This window comes from Patagioenas fasciata, chromosome 4 (assembly GCF_037038585.1).
Source record: "Patagioenas fasciata isolate bPatFas1 chromosome 4, bPatFas1.hap1, whole genome shotgun sequence".
NCBI lineage: Eukaryota > Metazoa > Chordata > Aves > Columbiformes > Columbidae > Patagioenas > Patagioenas fasciata.
In genome coordinates this window covers 31,157,362-31,179,938 of record NC_092523.1, presented here as the reverse complement: position 1 = coordinate 31,179,938, position 22,577 = coordinate 31,157,362, and the positions used below count along the sequence as shown (strand labels likewise).

General features: G+C 35.1%; 1 protein-coding gene across 5 annotated transcripts in view; it reads left to right on the top strand.

Moving 5' to 3' along the window:
* The window catches only part of SGCZ (sarcoglycan zeta), a 453,475-nt gene that overhangs the window by 191,259 nt on the left and 239,639 nt on the right, over positions 1-22,577 (top strand). The window lies entirely within an intron of this gene.

Sequence of the window (22,577 nt, the reverse complement as noted above, 5' to 3'; positions counted from 1 at the left end):
CCTAGTGTGGCGGTCGATGCCCCCAGCCTGTGTCAGTGTCTAAGACACATTTGGAAAATGCCCTCCATAACATGCTTTGACTTTTGGACAGCCCTGAAGTGGTCAGGCAGTTGGACTAGATGATTGTAATGGCTTGAAATAGTGAATTCTATTCCATTTATGCAGTCTCACTTTCAAAGGCAGATTCGATTTTTAGATCGAGCCTTTTTTTGTTATCAACCATACCCTTTTTCAGCTTTTGTACTCAAATATTCACCACTGGATATAGTTGTGAACCACTGTTGTATATGATAGATAGGAGTGGCAGGAGTATAAGTATTGGCTAGAAGTACTGTTTTATCCTTTGCTTTCCATGCTTTTCTTTTGTTGTTGTTGTTATTTTTGTTGTTCGTAAAAGGCTTTAAAGAGTCTTATGTTCTTAGTGAAATAATTTATGCTATGTGCTTTAATTCTCCTCCGGTCTGGTTGACACGCTTTTTATTCTATCCTTGGAAGTTTTGTTTTGATGCATTCCTATAGCATCAGTCATTCCTAGTCAGTCTGTTTATTCTGAACAAAAGCACTAGGAAAGAATACCTGGCTTTGTAAATTGTGATGTAAACCATTAATTTACAGCAAGTGAAGAGAGAAACAAACAAACAAAAAAAAAAAAACAAACCAGAAAACAAACCAAACCCCAAAACAAAAAACCAATGCCCCCAAATCCCCAAAACAACAGAACAGTTCTTATTTCCTTTAGTGGAGTATACACAGCCAAAAGTATTCTGTCAAAAAATGAAGAGAATTTTCTTGTTACCATAGTCTGCATAAAGTGCCTGTCTGTCTGAGAGATGGAATAGGGGCTTACACCCACTGTTCATATATAACCATTCATAACATAACCATTATGATATTTCTAATAAATAAGAGACATTCAAAGACTTTATTTATAGGTCTTTGTTTTAGCATGTGGTGGGGTTTTTTGTTTGTTTTGTGTGTGTGTGTGTGGGGGGGGGTGTTTTTTGATTTTTGTTTTGTTTTGTTTTAAGGCTTTGGACAGACTGATTTCTAACCATGAAGCAGAATTCCTATGCCTGCCAAAAGAAAGCAGAATGTGCTAAGAAAGCTGTCTGCATTTCTCTCTTCATTGGATTCCATGATAAATTGCAATTTTTTTCAGTAACTGTAGTGAAAATATGGACTGTTAATGTGCTTGGAAGTGAACTCTGAAGGCCACATTTTCTCCTCTATTCTGATGAGTTACAAGTGCAGTGGAGGTGCTGGAGTGTTGCCTTCTTACATTAGAGATGAAATTTGGCCCAGAAAATGTTGAAAGATAATTTTGAATATCATTTAACGAACAGCTGGGACTCAGCTTTTTCAGATTAAAATATAAAAACAGAGGTTTGGTTTTCACCAAAACCTACGGCAATATATTTCACTCCAGATCAATTCAGAATGCAAGTAAGAATGCCAAATGAAAATAGCCACAAAATATCTGTCAAGATGAGTGACTAATGAAGAATACAGAATCTGTTTGTTCTTCAGAATGGTGAAAGCTAATTGATTATGGATATGGTATCTGAATAAACATAGAAATGCTTATTTTGGAGCCAGTTTCCCCAGTGTTCTGTCTTAAGTCCTTTGCATGGTGTATGCTTGCACAGAGAAACTGTATTTGAGACTGTGTTTGTCTTGCTCCTTCTCCACCTACTGCAGCCAACCTTTACACCCTGGCTGGAATTTCTAAGTGCTGTGACAGTAGAATAAGAAACAGTGTTTAGGTAAAACTTGCAATTCTTAAAATAAATTTTAATTATCCAAAACCAAAGCTGTACCTAAATATCTTATATAAAGCATGTACATTCTTGCTAGTGCTAAGTTGAAAAGCAAAGAAGCAACAGGTAGAACCTAAACTGAGCAGGAATCTGTAAAGAAAGTCAAAGAACGCTTAGTCTTGGAAGTAGGTAGTTCTGTTTAGATAGATGAGAACTCACACAGTTACAATTTGGCAAATGATCAGGAGACAAGAAAGACTAGCACATGAGCAGATATTTCTCCTGTTCCAGTCATGGTGTATCATGCTCCAGATGCAAGCCAGTGTGCATCAATTATTGAATGAGGTCAAAATGATAATGTTTCTAGCACTGTTTCTCATTCCTGTCTGATGTTTCTAATTTTTCCAGATATACTTTAGTTACTTTAAACATCATAAAGGAACTCTCTCTTATTCACTATGATCTAAAATATTTAAGGGATATTAATTTATTTATGCATGAGTCTGCCTTTAAAGTGTGCTGTCCAGCATGATTTGGCCTCAGAAGACACTAGTCTCACAGTAATTATTTTTTATGTTATTTGCATAGTCATTTTATATAGGTCCTGTTTAATACATGCTGCTGGTGAAAATACATACAGCAAACAAAAGTAAATTTGGATTTTTTTAAAATATATATAAACAGAAATTAATTGGTCATTAAACAGTATACCTTTGTCCTTTTAAAATGCCATGTTAGAAGCTGTTCTGTAAACCTTTTGTTACGGAATATCAGTGCTTCCTCATTTTAGATGACAGGTCTGGCTTGTTTGAGAAGCTTGTCTCTAGTACTTAGCATATGAGCACTGTATTTTTGAGTAGTTTGGAATACAGAGAAAGAAATATCTTTAAATGTAAAAATTAGAAAATAGCTTGATTATTGTGATGAGTACAATCAAATAAACACAGTAGTGAAAAAAAAAATCATGCTTTCAGAGAGGCACATTGGTGATATTACATGCAGTGCACCACAAACTACAAATGCAAAGCAGGCTTGAATTTTTATTTTTTTGTTCTTAACTAGTAACTTAAATTTTAGTAGGAAACTCATCATAGAAGACCAGGGAAAGGCTATGGGAAAGATAAATTAAGATGGTCACAAGATTTTAATAATTAGTACTGAATCATAAAATATGCAGCTCAAATAATACATTTGATTTGCTTTTCTTGTGTTCATGGCACTACTTTGAGTATGACACACAGGTTACCGGAAAGTTCAAGTGATTTTATCAATCCATTTGTAAACTTAAAATGGCTTGCAGGTGTCAACCAACCTCAGATGTCAGTGGAGGTGGATAAAACATCCATCAGTTAGGAAGCCACCTAGAATAAACGTAACAAATTTTGACAGTTTTCATAATTCTTAAATTATCAAACTTGCCCAGATGAATGAACCGTGAGAGTGAAACACTTTAAATCTTTGTGATATACATACAAGGCCTTTCTATCAGAAAAATTTGCATATGCTTTGAGTGCAAACGTTATCTGAGATGCTTGACTAAAAATTAAGAAGAAATTAGACCTGTTTTCTTTTCCAAGTCAATTGATTCTTTTATTTGACATCACTTTTTGTATAACATTTTACCTTTTTTGGTACTGTCATTGTTAGGGTATTTTCCCACTGAATACTGCCTTCTCTTATTCATGTAATACATACATGATCACCATTATCCAGGTATCTTAGATTCATTGTTTGTGAAATATTTATCTTTGTTAGAGTCCTCTTCTGTAAGAAAATACTATAATTTCTATCAGCAATATGTTCTGGGTTTTTAATATAATCTGCATATTTTTCACATTTGTGGTTTTAAAAATATTTATGTAACCTATAGGGACAATTCCCTATATATAGGTAAATGAAAAAACCGAAATGAAAACCAAAAATCTGGTCTTAACAGCAAGTCTAAGTTTCCTAAACTTCTTTTTCTCCTCTGTCATAAATACTATAACATACTATAAATACATCTTGAAGAGACACAAACTAGATTTTTTTTTTTTTTCAGAAAAAGCTTATTTACCATCAGCCACTTTCATCATGTCTTGTAAGTTTTACCTGATGCTGTATTTGAAATACTTTGTACCCTGCAATCTTTACAGGTGATGTGCTCCTTACAGGAAGCATATGATACATATTTCCTTGGGTCCTGTTTGTTCAAATGTCCTAATTCTTCCGTTAACCATGAAATATGCAATAGGTGAAATGTGCTATTTATTTGCGATGACTACAAATATAATAAAAAAGGGGAAATTTTAAAGAATTAGTACCATTAATGTGTTTGTGTCAGGTAGCCACCTTTGCTTAATCAGGAAGAAAAATGGTAATGAAATCAAGGGGAATTAGATATGTGAAGACCATATATACCAATCAAATGTAGTATTTACAGTTTTGCAAAATAAATTAGATGGAATCAAGCAACTGAATCCTCCTTCTAGGCCAATGAACTAAGTGTTAATTTGTTTCTTATATTTTCTTAGGATCCATGTGTGGGGTTATCTTCTATTCTATAATCATATAGGACAAACTTCCTTTGGGATTGCCATGACCAGGATAAAGTAGATCTTTTCTGAACTGGAAACTATACTGTTTATGATTACTTTTAAGCTACATCGTTGTAGTTCAAGGCTCACCACATTAACATTCTCTCTACAGTTAAAGAATTCATTAAATATGGCTTATGAAACATCATGTATCCTAAGGATCACCACACTTTTATACTTCCATGATGAGCTCTAAAGCAGAGAGCTAGGTAATGTAAACATTGAGCTTAATCAAAACTTCTTGGATTAGATTCAAACTAAAAAGATAATATCAAAACAGGTATACCAAATGATATTTATTACATTAGGAATGGACTAGGTTATATTTTGAGTTTGGGTCTAAAGCTGTGATTCAGTCCAAACTCCCACCTGAACTCCCAGTCTCTCATCCAGAGGTTTTGGTCACAAGCTCATGTTCACCTGTTCAGCAAGATATTCATTTATGATCCTGATGGATGTAAAAAAATAACTAGGTCAGGAATCTTGGAGGATTGCTTAAGGTAAATTAAAAGAAGGATTTGTGAAGTAGATTAAATGTTTAGTTCACAATTTGTAAATTATAAAGCCTCTAAATTGTTGAGCCTTAGTGTTAACTTTGTTTAGCTTTGTGGGTTTCTAAATGTTTGGAATAAATTATCAAATTTCTGATTTCTAAACAGTGGTAAAAAAAGCAAATATGTTCTTTGAAGCTCTTTGTAGTTAAATTTATTGGTTCAGTCCTTTACAAGGAATAACAACTAGGAAAGACATAACAAGATTTTATGAAATTTTTGAACATTTTATGTTGAATTATCTGATAAGCTGTGATAGTGAAATAATAATAGAGATGGGATACCCTATTTTTAGGGTCATAATTATAATCTTTATTGAAAGAGCTCATCTTATATGCAATTGTGTATATTTCAAATAAATAACTCATCAGGGAGACATCTGTATTCAGCCTGAGCTCTATAGTGAAAATACAAAACTGATACAAAAGTTAGGTGTAGAAACTGATACAATACTATTGGTACTGGTTTCTGGAAGTAGGTGAGATTTGCATCAAATTGCTTTTTGAAAATGGATCTTTGGTATCAAAACCTGGGTCAGTGGTTGCTCAAATGGCTGTTTTTTTGGTGAACTGTGTTTAAAAGTCTGTAAGGCAGCAGAATGAGAAGCTTAGTGAAATCATGGGAGCATTGCAGTCAATGAAAATTCTGCTTCTGACTATAAGATATAAATGGAGTTAGTGTTTCTGTATCGTAGAATCAAAGAATCATTCAGGTTGCAAAAAACAAAACCCTTAAGATCAGCAAATCAAAGGGTGAATCTGGAGATTAGAGAGATCTCTTTTTTCATTTTTATCCTCTCTTCTCTCTTTTTTTTTTTTTTTTTAATATGCCCAAAATGGTCACCAATAAAATAATAATTCCACATAAATGTGTTGATTATACAGAAAACAACAGTTCTGTTCTCTAATATTTTACTTTCCAAAATAGAACTGCTTCCTTACCCAAAAACATAATTTTGACAACCTATGAAAAGTAGCTGAAGACAGGCAGAAAGGAGCTAATACTGCAGAACAAAAGGCAGAGTTTTTTTTCCTCCTGTGTTGTAAAATCTCCCGGTGTAGGAGTACTTTACTAAGATTTTTTTTTTCATGAAATACACTTAGATTTGCATGTTTCAATACATTTAAGATTTCAACTAATTTACTTATTATTTTTAGTCTCTAGAAGTTCTTACTCAGTTTTCTGCATTTATGCGGAAAATACCTGAATCAGTAAAAAGTGACAGTGATTACACAGTTTAGTGCTACAGATAATAGCAACTACAGCTGTAAATAGTCCCTCGTTAACATTTAAATATTGTAACAAATTTCTGTAGGGTGAAATGCTCCCACTGGAAAGGAAGAGATACTTGGGAAAAAAATAAATCAATAAACCTGGAATATAATTATATTGGCAGTATCAAGCACTCTTACTGTGCCAGAAAAAAAAATAGAATATATTGTATTTTTTGTAAGAATAACTATAATGAGAGACAGGAATTGTTATTAGAAATGTTTTTCATTGAGCATAAGCATAAAATACATCTTTCAACAGTGTTCACTCTGTCATGAAAAAATCAAATAGTGAGTGTTACAATGATGGACCAAAAATCATTTTTAAATACAAACATGCAGACTTGAAAGCATGCGAGTCTAAATGTGAAAGATCGCTTATTATTGGGAAATTCGTACATCATAAAAAAAATGCAGTTAGTTTGGAAAACTTTTCTAAATGACTCTTCGTTTTCTTTCACTTGTGTGTTATGTTGTCATTTCCACCGTGTAGCAACAGGCTGCTACCTTTTTCTTTCAAGTAAATAAGTATTTTTTAATCATTCCAAAGACTTCCCTACCCTTCAGCCTTTTCTGCTGTGTCTCATTTAATCATGCAATACATGCATTCAAGGTGAAATACTGTTTAGTTTCATCTAATCATCAGTCTGCATACTTGTTCTTACTGTTAAGATTGTCTTCTAACTCCAGATTCTAGTAATACCAGTTGGATGCCTCAAATCCAGTTTGTGAGGGTTTGTTTCGGTTGTTGGGGTTTTTTTAATTTTTTTTTTTTTCTGACATACAGAATGCTCTTTTGATTCATTCCAATCCTAGTTCTAGATTCAAAAGTTTATTTCCTTTTTCCAAAACACATGAAATAATAATAAGAATAAGCAATTGAGTATTTTGTGTGTCCTGGTACACCATATATATATATATATATATATATATATATATATGTGTGTGTGTGTGTGTGTGTATATATATATATATGTATATATATATATATTTTTTTTTTTTTAGTTGTTGTCAGTTTGCAAGTTCTTCGGAATATAAAGATTTTGTTTTCCGTGGCTATAAGTGTCCTTTCAGTCAGTTCTAGTCAAGATAATAATGGACCTCAATTTTCTTCCACTAAGATTAGACTAGAAATAGTTTGGTCTTGCAAAGAACATGGAGAAGTAATAGATGGTCTGGAAAACATTTGAGACTTTGAGGTCTGTGGAAATGAAAGCTGTTTCCTGCTTTGAAAATCTAGTAATTGCCTTAATGGGTAGATGGAAAATAAGGGCTGACTCAGTGGGAAAGAAAAGGTGCTCCAGTGGGTAAGAAGATTAAAATAATGAAGTAGAACAAGTACAGAATGTATTGCTTTTTTGTGGGACAAGGGAACAAATTATATAGAAATATGCATTTTGTTTTTTTTTTCCTTTCCCTGAGATATAACCCTCTTGCATATAAAGCTAATTTTTACAAAGCTGTAGTGGGTGGATATATTGCCAGCCAGTGCAAGTGCTTTCCCAATGCTAGGCACAGGTTTGTGAGTGGTGAAATATAGTGCTGCTTCGCCCTATTGCCTTTCCTACTGGTTTTGTGGAAAAAGGAAATAAACTCTTGTTACACTGTGAATCCCCTTTAGGTGGTAGAAAAAAGCTGAATTTGATAGAAGTGTGTTACTTCTTAGAGAGGAAGAAGAAAATACATTTTTGTCATTGTCTGAGACCATGAGTGTCTCAACATTGGAATTACAGTAGGTTCGAAGTAGCTAAGATGTAGAAAATATGAATAAAAATGTCTTCATTTTGAACAATGAAATCAGTGAAATATATTGTTGTAATTTATAAATATTATGAAATACCAAAGGTAGAAACAGAAACTTGACTCATAAATTTTAAATAGAATTTAAGTCTCAAGCAATGCATATCACTTCATATAAGTGATGGAGGTGTATGTGTGGGAGGCATACCTTGAGCATCAGTCAGTGTGTTATTCCAGGGCTGTACTAAATGGAAGCATTATTTAATATGTACTTCAAGGCTTTAGTCATTCAGTGTGAGAATGGAACAAACTTGCATAGTTAGGACCAATACCACTCACACAGATGACAAATACCAAATAGACAATGAGAGGGCCTGATAAACTTTGGCTGGAGGTGCAGGAGGATGGTGACATAAACCCACATAGTTCGCCAAAGTTAACAGAATGGGAATTTATAAGAAAATTTAAAAAAAAAAAAAATCAGCTTTTCACTTGCTTGATTTCTTAACCGTATTTACCATTTTTCGCCCCCAATAAACAGTTTAACTGAATGCAGTTTTCTTTTTTGAATACTTTTTGTAGGCAGATTGAAAGTCAGTTAGTGAAAGCAAATGCTATAAGTTTGGTCTTTGTTTCTAAATTTACATCAGACAGTAGCTTCCTTATGGAAATCTATGGAAGTCCTATGAAAAACACAAATACTCTATAATTACTTTGACCGTTTTATATTTGCAGGCTACCATATACATTATTTATCTATGCTTAGATGCAATTCATTTTATGCCATTAATTGAAAGTCAGCACAAAAGGATTCTGTGGTTTATATAATTTTCAGTTGTCATACATTTATCCAATTTTGTTATTCCAGTTTCTGATGGAAACAGGTATGGGATCAATATAAAATCGTATCTCTAATCTGAATGAAAACGTTTGATTCCGTGAATAACATTATAGGTCCTAGCCTGCAGTTTTTCAGTAGATTTTCTAGCATTTTATTAAGTGAGCAAACATTTTCTGGATGGAAAAACTGGAAAGATTGAAGGGAAGCTATGTTTAGGATTATGGAGGAAAACATCCCTTAACCTGCTGTTCACACTCTTCTTGATGTACCCCAGGATACCGTTGGCCTTCTTGGCAACAAGGTAACATTGTTCACTCATGGTCAACCTGTTGTCAACCAGAGCTCCCAAGTCCTTCTCTGCAGTACTGCTTTCCAGCAGGTCCACCCCTAACCTGTACTGGTGCCTGGGGTTATTCCTCCTTGGGTGAAGGACCCTACACTTGCCCTTTTTAAACTTCATTACGTTCTTCTCTGCCCAGTCCTCCTGCCTGTCCAGGTCTCGCTGAATGGCAGCACAGCCTTCTGCTGTGTCAACCCTTCCTCCCAGTTTGGTATCATCATCAAACTTGCTGAGAGTGCACTCAGTCTTTTCATCCAGGTCAATGATGAACAGGACTGGACCTAATACTGACCCCTGGGGAACCCCACTAACTACAGGCGTCCAACCAGGATCTGCATTGTTGATCACAACACTTTGAGCTCTGCCATCCAGTTGGTTCATGATCCATCTCACCATACATGCATCCCTATGAGTATGCTGTGAGAGATGGTGTCAAAAGCCTTGCTGAGGCCACGTCTGGAGTACTGCATCCAGTTTTGGGCTCCCCAGTTTAAGAAGGACAAGGAATTACTGGAGAGAGTCCAGAGGAGAGCTATAAACATGATTAGGGGTCTGGAACATTTTTCTTATGAGGAGAGACTGAGAGAGCTGTGTCTGTTCAGCCTCGAGAAGGCTGAGGGGGGATCTCACCAGTGTTTATAAATATCTCAAGGGTGGAGGTCAAGAGGATGGGACCAGGCTCCTTTCAGTGGTGCCCAATGATAGGGGCAGTAAGGGGCAATGAGCACAGACTGAAGCACAGGAGGTTCCATCTGAATATGAGGAAAAAGTTATTTACTTTGAGGGTGCCAGAGCACTGGAACAGGCTGCCCAGAGATACTGTGGAGTCTCCTTCCCTAGAGACATTCACAGCCCACCTGAACGCATTCCTGTGTGACCTGCTCTGGGTGAACCTGCTTTAGCAGGTGGGTTGGACTAGATGATCTCCAGAGGTTGCTTCCAACCCCAGCCATTCTGTGATTATTCAGCTATCTGTGGTGTTTAGAGCCCCTTTGTCCAAATCCAATTAACTGGACTGCAAATACACCCAGAAAATGCATTCACAAGTAGTTTTTGTATATTTACATGCATTTTTAATTGCAAAAATATGCGCTTGACCTTTTAAAATACTTTGCAATTATATGTTATTAATTGTTACAGACTTTGATGGAAGACTTCATAATAATATTAAAAGTAATAACTTTAATGCTATGATCTAAAATTTTTAAAAAGTAGTTAAGCAATTAACTTGCATTAGTGTTCAGCTCAGCAGCAGAAAGCATGAGATTTTCAGAAGGCCAGTAAATATGAAGAAAGCTGATGTTTTTCAGGTGTTTCAAGTGCTGTTTTGTGGAAACATTTTAGTGATACAATGAAACAAAGAAAAAAGAATATTTTTCACACTGTTAATCTTGTCAGAAAAAAAGACCCAGCTCTCTAACTGTAGAAGTATTTGCATGAGCAGTGCTGAAGCTATGAACAGTAAGGATATAAAAAAAAAAAAAATCACTTTCCAAAAGGAAAAAAAAAAGAGGAAAAGTTGCAATCATGTTTTTTGTCCTCAAGCTCATTTCTGTAACCTTGCCTTATTACCTTTCTGCTCATTAGTGCCAATCTGGCAGCTACTGATACCCTATTCATTTCAACAACCACAGTTTTTTATAGCTCAAATAAAGTCAGTGGTGGGTGGTGATACCTAAGTGTTACTTTTGCTAAATTTAAAATGTTCACTTACCTACCCAGCAAGGAAATTTTTTTTTTATCTGATATCACTGATTTATTTATTTTCTCCAGGCAGTAGAATTAATAGATCTTTTTAAAGCAAATGTTTTATTTTATTTATCTATCACTCTATAACTAGATTGTTGCCAAAAGGCTCTTGAAAATTGTGAGCAAAATTTCCTGACCAGTATCCTTGTCACCAAAACCAATTTATTTAAATCATATAACTAACTTCTAAACATCTGGAATATATTTCATATTTCTTCTATTTCATATTTTAAAAGAAAATTTGATTTTTTTTTTATTTCCTCACTTTCTTCTTTTTGTCACATATGCAATACGATATTTTTTTCAAGTTTTTTTTATAGTTCATTGTAATACTCTAAAAATTCTGAAACTTTTGTATTTGGAAATATTGTTTGCAACATATATCTTTATAAAGGAAATGTTAACAATAAAAGAAAAATTCAAAATATATTGGAAGAGTTAAATGCAAAAGAAATATAACATCAAGAATTAAACATTCCAACATGCAGGTTTTTGTTGTTGTTTGAGTGGGGTTTTTTGGGTCGGGTTTTTTGTTTGTTTAGTTTTGTTTTTTAGCAAATAGAAAAAAACCCACTTATATATTTGTGGAATTAAAAATAATTTTTCAGAATTTGCAATTAAAATGTTGTCTGCTTTATTCGAGTGCTGTCTGGGCTTTTATGAAAAGTTTTATGATTGTGAAACTCCAGAATATAAGAAAAAAAAAATGGACGCAACATCTGGAAAAGATGTGAAAGAAATAGCGTGTTTGTTATGTCATCCTGCTATCTTATCTGTCTGAAGAAACTCTTCAAAAATGGCAGGGAAGCAGGAAAAACTTCATGCATAAGGTTAAGGTTCTTCTCATGTTCTCATGATCTTGTACTTGGAGCAAAATTATGGCTGAGTGCCTAGATATTTTTCCTATTATGGTACATATTTTTATCACTTTCTTAACAATATGTGGGAAGGCAAATCCCAGCTATTTCAAGGACTTTGTGTATAACTACACAGAAAGAAATATGGATAAGATGTATATGAAATTAGTAACTGTCAATGATTTCTGTTTGGCTTATATTAAACTACAACATGATACTTTTATCTGCTAAGTCCTTCACTTGTTTTTATAATGGGGTAAAAAGGCATTACTTTAAAAAAAAAAAAAATAATAATTTGAGGAAAAGACTTAATTTTCCAAATCAGCTAGGCAAGTAAATACATTATAGTATAATATATAAATTATTGTTAGAAACCTATATGTCAATGACCTGTTGAAATATGTGGAATGATTCATTCAGAAATTAGGGGTAGTAATGAGTCTGACTTCTTAAATGTATCTCTGCCTAATTTTGTGTAGCTTAGGCGTGTCTAATTAATTTTATGTATTTATACCATTTTGTATGACATAGTGTCTTAAGTCACATCAAGAATTTTCACATCCTTAGAGTACTTGTTACCTACTGGGTAGGAGCATGCTTTTTGCCTTTTTTTCTTTTTTTTTTTTCCTTTTTTTAAACATCTATATAGATGTGTTTTACAGTAGATTACAGTAGATTAGTCAAAATCAATTATTCTATAAAATAATGGCAGGAATATTGTGATTGTAATGGAGTATGTTATGCAATGCAAACTGAAATCAGAATGTAGAACATCACATATGTAAGCAAAACACCAATTTGATGTTTTCAGAATTTTAAGTCAAAATAACTCTAAAAAATCACTCCACTTGAAAACAGTAAATATTATCATTCAGTTCACTTTTGAGCTAACATGAAAAATTAGTCAGGATAATTTCCAGTGTTTGTTCGTTATTTAGTTGCTAATTACTTGGCATACAGAAGTGCTTCATCAAATATTCTTAGGTATGTTTTATAATATTTACACTAATACCTCCGTAGTTTCAATAGACAAAATTAAGACTTCAGACTTATTTACCTTCTGGAGGGTGACCTTTGTGCTAGGAAAAAATGGATGATACATCCATAAATGTTAAAAGCCTGAACGATTCTGTTGCACTTAGCATGTGAATTGTCATTCACAGCCTTACAAGTCTTAGAGCAACTGCTCTCCCTTCATGCTGCTGCCAAAAATTAGCATGTGAGACAATTGTATTTGCTCAATACAGGATTCTGTATTATGTTGAAAAAGACAGTAGAAGAGTGAATCTTCACTGCAGAATAAGAGAAGACAGAACTATGCTTGTGAGTGTATGAGGTTAATCCTTCAGCACTTGTGCTCTTCTGATAATCTTTTTTGTTGGATTTTCACTTGAGAATTGCCCAACCCAGGATGCCAAGCTGTGTATCTCTGGTTCGCTACAGAATCTGTAGTTTTCTGGTTTTGCAGAAATCACTTTTTGGCACAGAGTTGTCTTTGATTTGTTTATTGTTAAAAGAGAATTTAGCGTGGTGCCAGAACATCTAAGTGCTTATAACAATGAATAGAATTGTAACAAGAATGAGAATGTATTTACCTTTGATTGTAGGTCTTGCAGATAGTATCACCCTCAAACAGCAATCCCAGTTTGTCTCTAAGTGTTGCAGAATTAGTAGTCAGGTAGGTGTGTCTAGTAAAGTAAAAATATGCTCAGTGACTAAGAAAACGCTTATGGGGAAACACTGAATTTTCATTTAGTCTTACAAACTGTCAGTCCTTAATTTTTGTTTGTTTGCTCCCTTATGGAAAACAATTGCAGAGAACAGTTGTTTCATTTAAAACCAACCAACCTTGGAACTTTCCAATGGCTGTAGAAATCTGTGGAAGTCTTGAACACCTGAAGAGCATGAAGTGAATAGAATAACTGTCTTGGAACATGTTCTCCAGAACGGTATTTTACAATGGATTTCTACATGGAATTTGGGAATTTTCCATTTTTCCTATTTAATAACTCTAATTCTGGACAAAATGGAATCTAAAATAACATTTATATTGTTGTCACATACTGTCCTTTCTAACCAGTTATTACAACTCTCTTTAACTTCTGGATTTTAAAAAATTGTGCTCTGGATTAAAATAAAACTTATTCTATGTTTTTGGATGGCACTTTCTTTAACTGTTACCATGCTGAGTCTTTTTTAACTCTTATGGTAGAAGTTTGGGTTACCATTTTTTATCACTTGTTTTAAACTTAGGTAGGCCTTTTGGAAAAGGTATGAATTGCCGTTGAGTAAGCAAGTGCTTTTTTAACTATCAATGAAAGAAAATATGTATTAATTTTTCAAAAGTATTTAAATGGTAGTTTGAGTATATGGCTCTGATTAATTTGTAAACAGAGGATTTCTGTGCTCTTAGTAAATTCTGTAGAATGTACGTAGGTTTATCATTACTCTTATCTTCATATATTTGATTACAGAATAGTAGCGCTTGACAGAGCTTGTCACTTGAGTTCCAAAAGTAGGAGAGCATTTAATTTTCACATTAAAATTAAGATCTTTGACAGATAAGCAGTCTCACATTAGAATGGTTAGTAAGAATTTGGAAGTACGCTTTAGCAAAGACACAAAGCTTATGTCACCTGCGCAAAACAGAGAACTAATGTCACTGGAAACCTTGTAATATTACTGAGATGGTCCTTGATTTCAGCCAACTTGTCTGTAATGAAAAATTAAACATTGTCCTTTTTTAGCTTTAAAGTTGGTACCATTCAGGTCTATCTGCAGAGAGCTTTGAAAGTAACAGCTATGACCCTTAGACAGGAATGATGATTTTGTTTCATTTTTGTTTCTCTAGAATGCAAACTGTCAAGTGTCTTTTGATATCCATAAGAAACAAAAATTCAGCAAGCAGGTAAAATAGTTATGCTTTTTTATGATGATGGAAAGGATTTGAGGCAAAATAATTGGTTCATCTGTGGTCTGTAATTATATCTCAACAAGCAGAATTTATATGGAAATTGTTGATGGGCGATTCTGTTTTCTGGACTCCTGCATAAACAGTCAGAAGTTATTTTTGTTGTAGATGGTGACAAAAACCATAACTGTATTTTCTGAAGAAATGTCATCAGTAGCTACATAAGCTTATGTATTTATTATGTATTGTCTTTTAAAGTAATCAAAGTGCTTTTATCTCTGTGTAAATGTTGAATAAAGGTTAGAAGCTACAGATTGTTGCCATAACAAAACAGCTGGAAGGACTGAAAGACTAGCATGCTGCCAGAAGCTCGTGCCACTGCTGTCAATGTATGGACCTCTGTCAACCAGCTCAGAGTCATGGAGAGAGGCTTACGAAAGCTGCTATTTATGCAACTTAGACTTGGATTTTGCCATAAGTTTTTATTTTTGTAACAGTTTTGGTCTGTGTTTCTGCTGTGTTTTGACTGGTAGCCAGAGGATTATCCTTGCAAGTGCCGTCAGTTGGGATTTAGTGTGTCAAAACTGTGGTTTTACCTGTAACTTGAATTTTTCAGTGTTGTTTACTTGTCTGGATTGAGCGATGTCAACAAAAGAAGGCAAAATATATTCAGTTTAAAATCTGGTTTGTAGTTTAGTATGTCAGTATGGATGTGGCTCATTGGATCTCTGTAAACCAGGTAAATGAGTGAATGTAGTTTTAGGCAATATAAACTCTATTTGCTTATACAGGCCAGGCAGGTGGGTTGTTACTACATGTTTTACATTTTCAATGCCTATATTAATTGTGTGGCTGACGTTCTAGCAGATATTGCAAACAATGGGTAGTAGATAGCAACTGAAACCTGGTAACAGCCTAGTTCCCATGTTAACCACAGTCACACTGGTGGAGGAAGAACTGTACGAAAAAAGAGATAGCATCTTAGATCCATATAATCTGTGCAGGAGTCATCTACAGATCTCTTGGCTATCAGTTGTATTTTTGATTGTTTCTGTGGTTTTTTCCTTGTTCCACCAATATGATACGCTGCTCTTGTTCTTATATGTTAATGTGTAGTTGACATCTAGTCTGGCCTGTGACTTACAGTTCCTTTTTATGAGGTTTTGGTATTAATTAGAAAACATTCCTTGTTTGATGATGACTAGATCAACATATTCGGGAAAAGAAAAAAAAAGGAAAAAACCACACAGACATGCACACACACAAACACAACACAAACCACACAGAACAAGTAAACAAATTGACTGCTACCAACAAACAAACACACAAAAAAAAAAAACCAAAACACAAAACAAAACACAAAACCCAGGAAAGACATGAGAAATGCTGGGGTTTTTTGGTGTCAGCAAGTTATGAGTACTGATTCATCTTGACACTCCAAAGAAAAACAGGATCAAGTAGCAGGCTTGAAAAATGTATAGCAAGAAAATTGAAATTGCTTTAGAAAACTTTTCAGGGGGACTGTTTGCTATGTACTATTATTGACAATATCACAGTTTAATAAAAGTATTTGATTTTTTTATTCACAGAGTAAACAGTATATATTGCTGTTTCAAGCCAGTAGAAAAAATGTATCTTTAGGTAACCGTTGCATGAGCCAGATACACAGATACCACAGGGTGGCTTACATTCACAGGCTATTTCTCTAGAAGGTGCTAGAAACACTAAACAACATACAAAAGTCCATAATCAAAGACAGGAATGATGGATCCTCTGATGAGGAATACTTAGGGTAAGAAATAAATACTGATTATAGGAAGTGTTCTCTTACTTTTCCAGTTCTTTACAAGCTAGAAGGTACCTCTGACAAAAGATACATTATCTACCAAGTTATGGGAAGTTGTTGGACTTGTTTTCTTCAAAATTTTCACCAATTGCATTTGTGTTGTCTCCAATGGAATTTATTACAGACTCAAAACCAAAGCAAATTTGCTTGAAGGGTCTTTGTATTCAGTACTCCTATGCACAGAGAATTTTGCGCTGTACCTGGTTTCTTTCCTGTAATACCAGCATTTGATTGGAGGAATTTTGTATTGGGATGGGGTTTTTTGTTGTGTGTTTGTTTAGTTTTTTGTTTGTTGGTTTGGTTTTTTTTTGGGGGGGGCATGGGAGTGGCTTGGATATATTTGTTTTTTATTTTAACTACACTGGCTTATCACAGACTTCAGAAGCTTTCTTAGTAAAAGTGCTGCCTTGTACTTATTGCAGGGGTTAAGCTGAAACTCTTTGTTGTACTGGACCCTGCATTAGGAGTGTAGTCTTCTGGTAGAAAGTTTGTTTATGCTCAAGGACTAGCACTATTAACTATGAGGTTTAGGCCAGCCTATAATGAAATTGGAGAAGAGCTGCAACTGAGCATTTTAAAAAGCTTAACACTCTATGGCAGAGACCCTTGTAGGAGTCTGGGAGAAGCTATAACATCGAGCATTTTCTTAAACAGCTTATGGCTTCATGTCATGCTACAAAAACAGATGTGAGGCAGCAGAAAGTGTAGCCAGCTTCGATCATTGATGGGAAATTAGTCAGAAAAGGAGTTAGATTGAATTACTTGGAAATGCCCAAGTGAGAAAATTAGTGATCAGTGAAAATATGCACATTCCTGAGTATAAATTCAGTATGATGCACAGACTTGCATAGAAAAAGCAAGATGGCTTTTACACTGTTTTCATGTTTTCTCTAGATGTGCAGGTGCATTTCTCTCTTTTACCAATTAAAAAAAAAAAAAGGTAGGCCATACTCTTTTATATTTGAATCAAGATCTGAAATTATACAGAGAATATTAACATATCTGAACTGATATTTTTTTTTTTTAAATTCTGATTTACCTGATCAATGTCTTCCACCAGATTTTTCTGTTGAATTATTAACCATACAGTGAATCTTCTGTCATTGGTATACAAAGCACAGGAGTTAAAAGCAAGTGGTTTCTGACACAATTACTATTATGTGGTCAATTTTAAATTTGAGCATCATGTATGCTTAAGTTTTAAGAATGTTACCAGTTCATGCCCTGTATACCAATTTTAAAATTACTTAGGCTACTGAAAGTTACTACTGACTAGTTCTGCATTCATGGTTAATTCAGTTGTGAAAATTTTAAAACCTTTAGTCATATGATTTACTACTTATTTCTACCTCTGAAATTTCACACTGATGTAACTCATTGAATGAAGAAAAAATTAGTCCAGGATTTGTAATTCCCTTTATAGGATTTAATGTGTTACAAAGAGTTTGAAGAAATTAATTACTGGTCAGCTTATTGCAGGTGTGGCTTGTAGTATCTAGAGTTGGATTTTGTAATCAAAAACCCCTAAGATTTGGGGTGCTAGGTAAGTAAGAAGTGAAGTAGGGGCATTAATGGTCAAAAAATGGCAGTCTTCTGTTTTAATTAGGGCTTTGTTAGCTTTACATTTTTACGATGAAGTTTCAGAGATAGCTTGTTATTAACTATAAAAGTTTTAAAGCATTTTTGTTAGACAGGAAGAATATACAAACATTCATGGGTATGATTAATATAGACTATGTCATACAGTCTATGTTTTGCATGAAAGTAAATCTCTAGTAATCATATTCTTAGTCATGCTTTATACTTGCCCCTGTAAGTGATGATTAACGTCAAATAATGTATTTTAATACAATTTCATGAATTTGAAGCTTTCGCTTGCATCAGCTGTGACACCTATTTGTTTGTGTATTTATACATAGTTCAAAGTATTTATCTTAAAGGAGGCTTCAGAGTGAGCAGTTTTGTGCAATTCAGTGTTTTGTTGGTCTAGTCTGAAGTCCAGTGTCTGCCACTTTTATTTCCTGACATCCAATATAGTTTATAATACGTCTTTTTTTCCGTGTTCCATATCCGTACTTTACAAGAATTTTCATTTAATAAAGGAATGTAGCCTAATCACAGACTGAACAAAACAGATGAAATTAGGTTACTGAGTGCCACTTCAGTAATTCAGTGTTCTTGATGGAAGACTATGTATAATAAACAGAAAAAGTAGGTCAGTGAGATTGCTAATGCACTCATACAGTAGTTTGGATAGAGGATTTTTATCATCAAAACATTGGAAATAAAGGGAATAATTCTTACACAGAAATAGAATACTTCATATCCTCTCTGTGTTACCCATAGAAATTCTTTGCTGGTAAGTCAGAGAAATACATTTAAATTATAACACTTGGTTCTGTGGTTCTCAGTTTATTTCTGTGGTTGCGAGAATAGCTTGTCTGTAGATGTATCTGAAAGGAGTTTTGGTCCTCACACTCTAAATTCAGACTACTGTTTGCTCATTCTTTAGCAAATGAACATGAAAGCTGGAAGGGGTTTTGTGCTGGGCTATAGGTGCTGTTAGTCTGAGAAGTACTATTTCCCCTGCAGCAAGAGGGAGAGGGAGGCACCTTGGTCTGGAACCCAGTCATATGCAATGGGTGATCTAGGACTGTCAGATGCCAGGCATTTGAACGTGGCAAGGGATTATTGTACCAGCTACATTTCTGAGATTTGTGGGAGGGAGGGCAGGGTTTCCTTTGGACCTGTTGCTTAATATGTAGCTGTGGGAGAGCCTAAATTTATCTAATGTTATTTCAATTTATATTAAATCTTATCAGAATAAAGTATCAACTGTTTGTTGTAACAAATTATGTGTTCACGTTATATTACGTTTTAATGATTTCATTATTATTTCGATAGCTGGTTTCCCACAACTGTGTCTCATTACTGTCAATGTAATCTGCTCATCCCATTCATCCTTTTATTTTTGCAGACTTCATGCTTCCCCCCCCCCCTTCTTCAGAATTCCCAAATCTTTAACACCAGCATTGTATCATGTCTGCATAACATGCTCAGGATTTGTATTAATGTTCTGAATTGTTTCTTACACAGTTTTCTTAATGCATCAATGCCCATTAAAACCTTTAGATTTAACTTAACAATGAAGTGTTAATCACTTTCGCAATAACTTCTGAGATTGATATAATTTTATCATTTAATAGTTATATCATGCTATTTCTTACATAATTTGTCTCTTCTATATAATAACTAGACTGGAAGCATAAATCATTAATTAAGACAAGACAGTTATATTTTTTTGAGTTGTGTTCATAAATATTCTAACTTACATAATCAGGGTTTTTAAATTAAGTATGTGTGTATTTCTATCTATATTAACTTGTATGTAAATGTTAATTTCATAGACTACAATAATTTTGTTTGCTTGTGCTTAAGCAAGGGAAATAGGACATGATTGCTTCCACCTAGAAAGCAGGATGCAGTTTAAATTTCATTGATTTGTTCACCTTTATCTGATGGAGGAAATAATAAAATAGTTACAAAATTTCTAAAATATGCCATATTCTGACATCAACTCTGAGTCGTGAAATGATGTACACAAGGATAGAAGCATGAAATACCTACAGAAAAGGCTATGGAAAATACAAAAGATATTCTAACGCCGTTCAGTCTGACACCCATAAACTATATTTCTATTTTATGATTTTCAGTCTTTTATTTGACAAACAGTATATTTGTGCCTTAGAATGATACGTATGTGGTTTTGATTTAGTTTTCTATTTAGTTTTCTTATGTTTGGACATTATTCTTCGATTCCACAAAGATGAGACAGGGACACTCCATAACAGCAGAGTAACAAATTACAGTTCATCCCTGCTTTTTGCAGTTGCGGTAATATAATACTGTTCTCATTGCTCAAAGTCTAGGAACCAAGTATTTATCACCTTATCAGGAAAACCTTTTTAGCTGCTATTCACATGTATAATGAAAAACTTGTGAGAGTTAATAGAAAGTCTTTTGGATGAGCCTCTGTTTTTAATAGCTTCATCTGCTGATGCACTTTAGGATGCTTTTACTAGTAAGAAAACTGCACCTTAGAATTGTCTTCCCCCTCCCCTTTAAACTGCAATAGTTGACATATTTCTGTTGCTGAATTGCAGTGCTGCATTTCTGTGGGCTTTCATCTGTTTTAGGAAAGTAAAATTCCTGAAGTGCTTAAAGAAATGTTCTCACAAAATACATGGTTGCTAGAAGAACTTGGCAAGACTTACTGGTTTTAATTATAGAATCATAGAATCATTTTGGTTGGAAGAGACCCTTAAAATCATTGAGTCCAACCATTAACCTAAGTCTGGCACTAAATCATGGCCCTAAGAACCTAATCTGTACATCTTTTAAACCAGAGGTGGTGACTCAACCGCTTCCCTGGGCAGCCTGTCACAGTGCTTGACAACCCCTTCCATGAAGAAATTTTTCCTAATATCCAATCTGAACCTTCCCTGGCATGTTGTTAAGAGCCCAGTATGGTCACAACACTCAAAGAAGGAAAAAACTGGTCATGTACTTTGAGTGCCAAAAGCCTTCTGAGTCAATCATGTGCTGGTTTGCTTTCCTTTTTATGCAGGTATGCATCCACTCTACTACTATGTGGATAACTGCAGCCTGAATCTTGTGCCCTATCTATAACCAGGTGATTGAGATATTGATCCTAGAAGCCTGAATTTAAACACAAGCTCTGAATTAGACAATCACAGAATGGTTGGGGCTGGAAGGGACCTCTGGAGATTATCTAGTCCAACCCACCTGCTAGAGCAGGCTTACCTAGAGTAGTTTGCACAGGAATGTGTCCAGGCAGGTTTTGAATGTTTCCAGAGAAAGAGATTCCACAACCTCTCTGGGTAGCCTGTTTGAGTGCTCTGTCACCGTCAAAGTAAACAAGTTTTTCCTCATATTCGGATGGAACGTCCTATGCTTCAATCTGTGCCTGTTGCCTCTCATCCTGTCACTGGGTACCACTGAAAGGAGTCTGGTCCCATCCTCTTGACACCCACCTTTGAGATGTTTATAAACATTGATGAGATCCTCTCTCAACCTTCTCTTCTCCAGGCTGAGCAGACAAAGCTCTCAGTCTCTCCTCATAGGAAAGGTGCTCTAGACCCCTAATCATCTTTGTAGCTCTCCTCTGGGCCCTCTCCAGTAATTCCTTGTCCTTCTTAAACTGGGCAGCCCAGAACTGAACACAGTTCTCCAGATGCGGCCTCACCAGGGCAGAGTAGATTGGGAGGAGAACCTCCCTCGACCTGCTGGTCACACTCTTCTTGATGTACCCCAGGATATCGTTGGCCTTCTTGGCAACAAACTAACATTGTTTACTCATGGTCAACCTGTTGTCAACCAGAGCTCCCAAGTCCTTCTCTGCAGTACTGCCTTCCAGCAGGTCCACCCCTAATCTGTGCTGGTGCCTGGGGTGGTGCAGGACCCTGCACTTGCCCTTTTTAAACTTCATTACATTCTTCTCTGCCCAGTCCTCCTGCCTGTCCAGGTCTCGTTGAATGGCAGCACAGCCTTCTGCTGTGTCAACCCTTCCTCCCAGTTTGGTATCATCATCAAACTTGCTGAGAGTGCACTCAGTCTTTTCATCCAGGTCATTGATGAACAGGTTGAACAGGACTGGACCTAATGCTGACCCCTGGGGAACCCCACTAACTACAGGCGTCCAACCAGGATCTGCACCGTTGATCACAAATGAAGATCTTTAAAACAGTTTCCTACATTCTTAATGTCTGTGTACTGAATGAAAGCTAATAAATAAAAACAAAGGTTTTCAAAGCCTGTTCCATTAAGCCATGTAATCCACCCATACTTGTGGGTCCAACTACAGCCTTCTTAGCTTCATCATTCCTTATTTGTTCTATTTCTCAGTTCAGCAAAGTAGCACTAGCTGGTGAAATCGTCCTCGGGCCCTTCCACCTCCAGAAGAAACCCAGAGGAGGGTGAGGGGATGGAAGTGTTTCCCAGCATACGTCTCCAAGTGCATTCACACACCTTAGCAGATTCATAGAACAATTTGTATTTTGAAGAGTTGGGGAGAATTTCCATTGTAACGTATCAGGTAATAAGAATTTCTTCACTGCA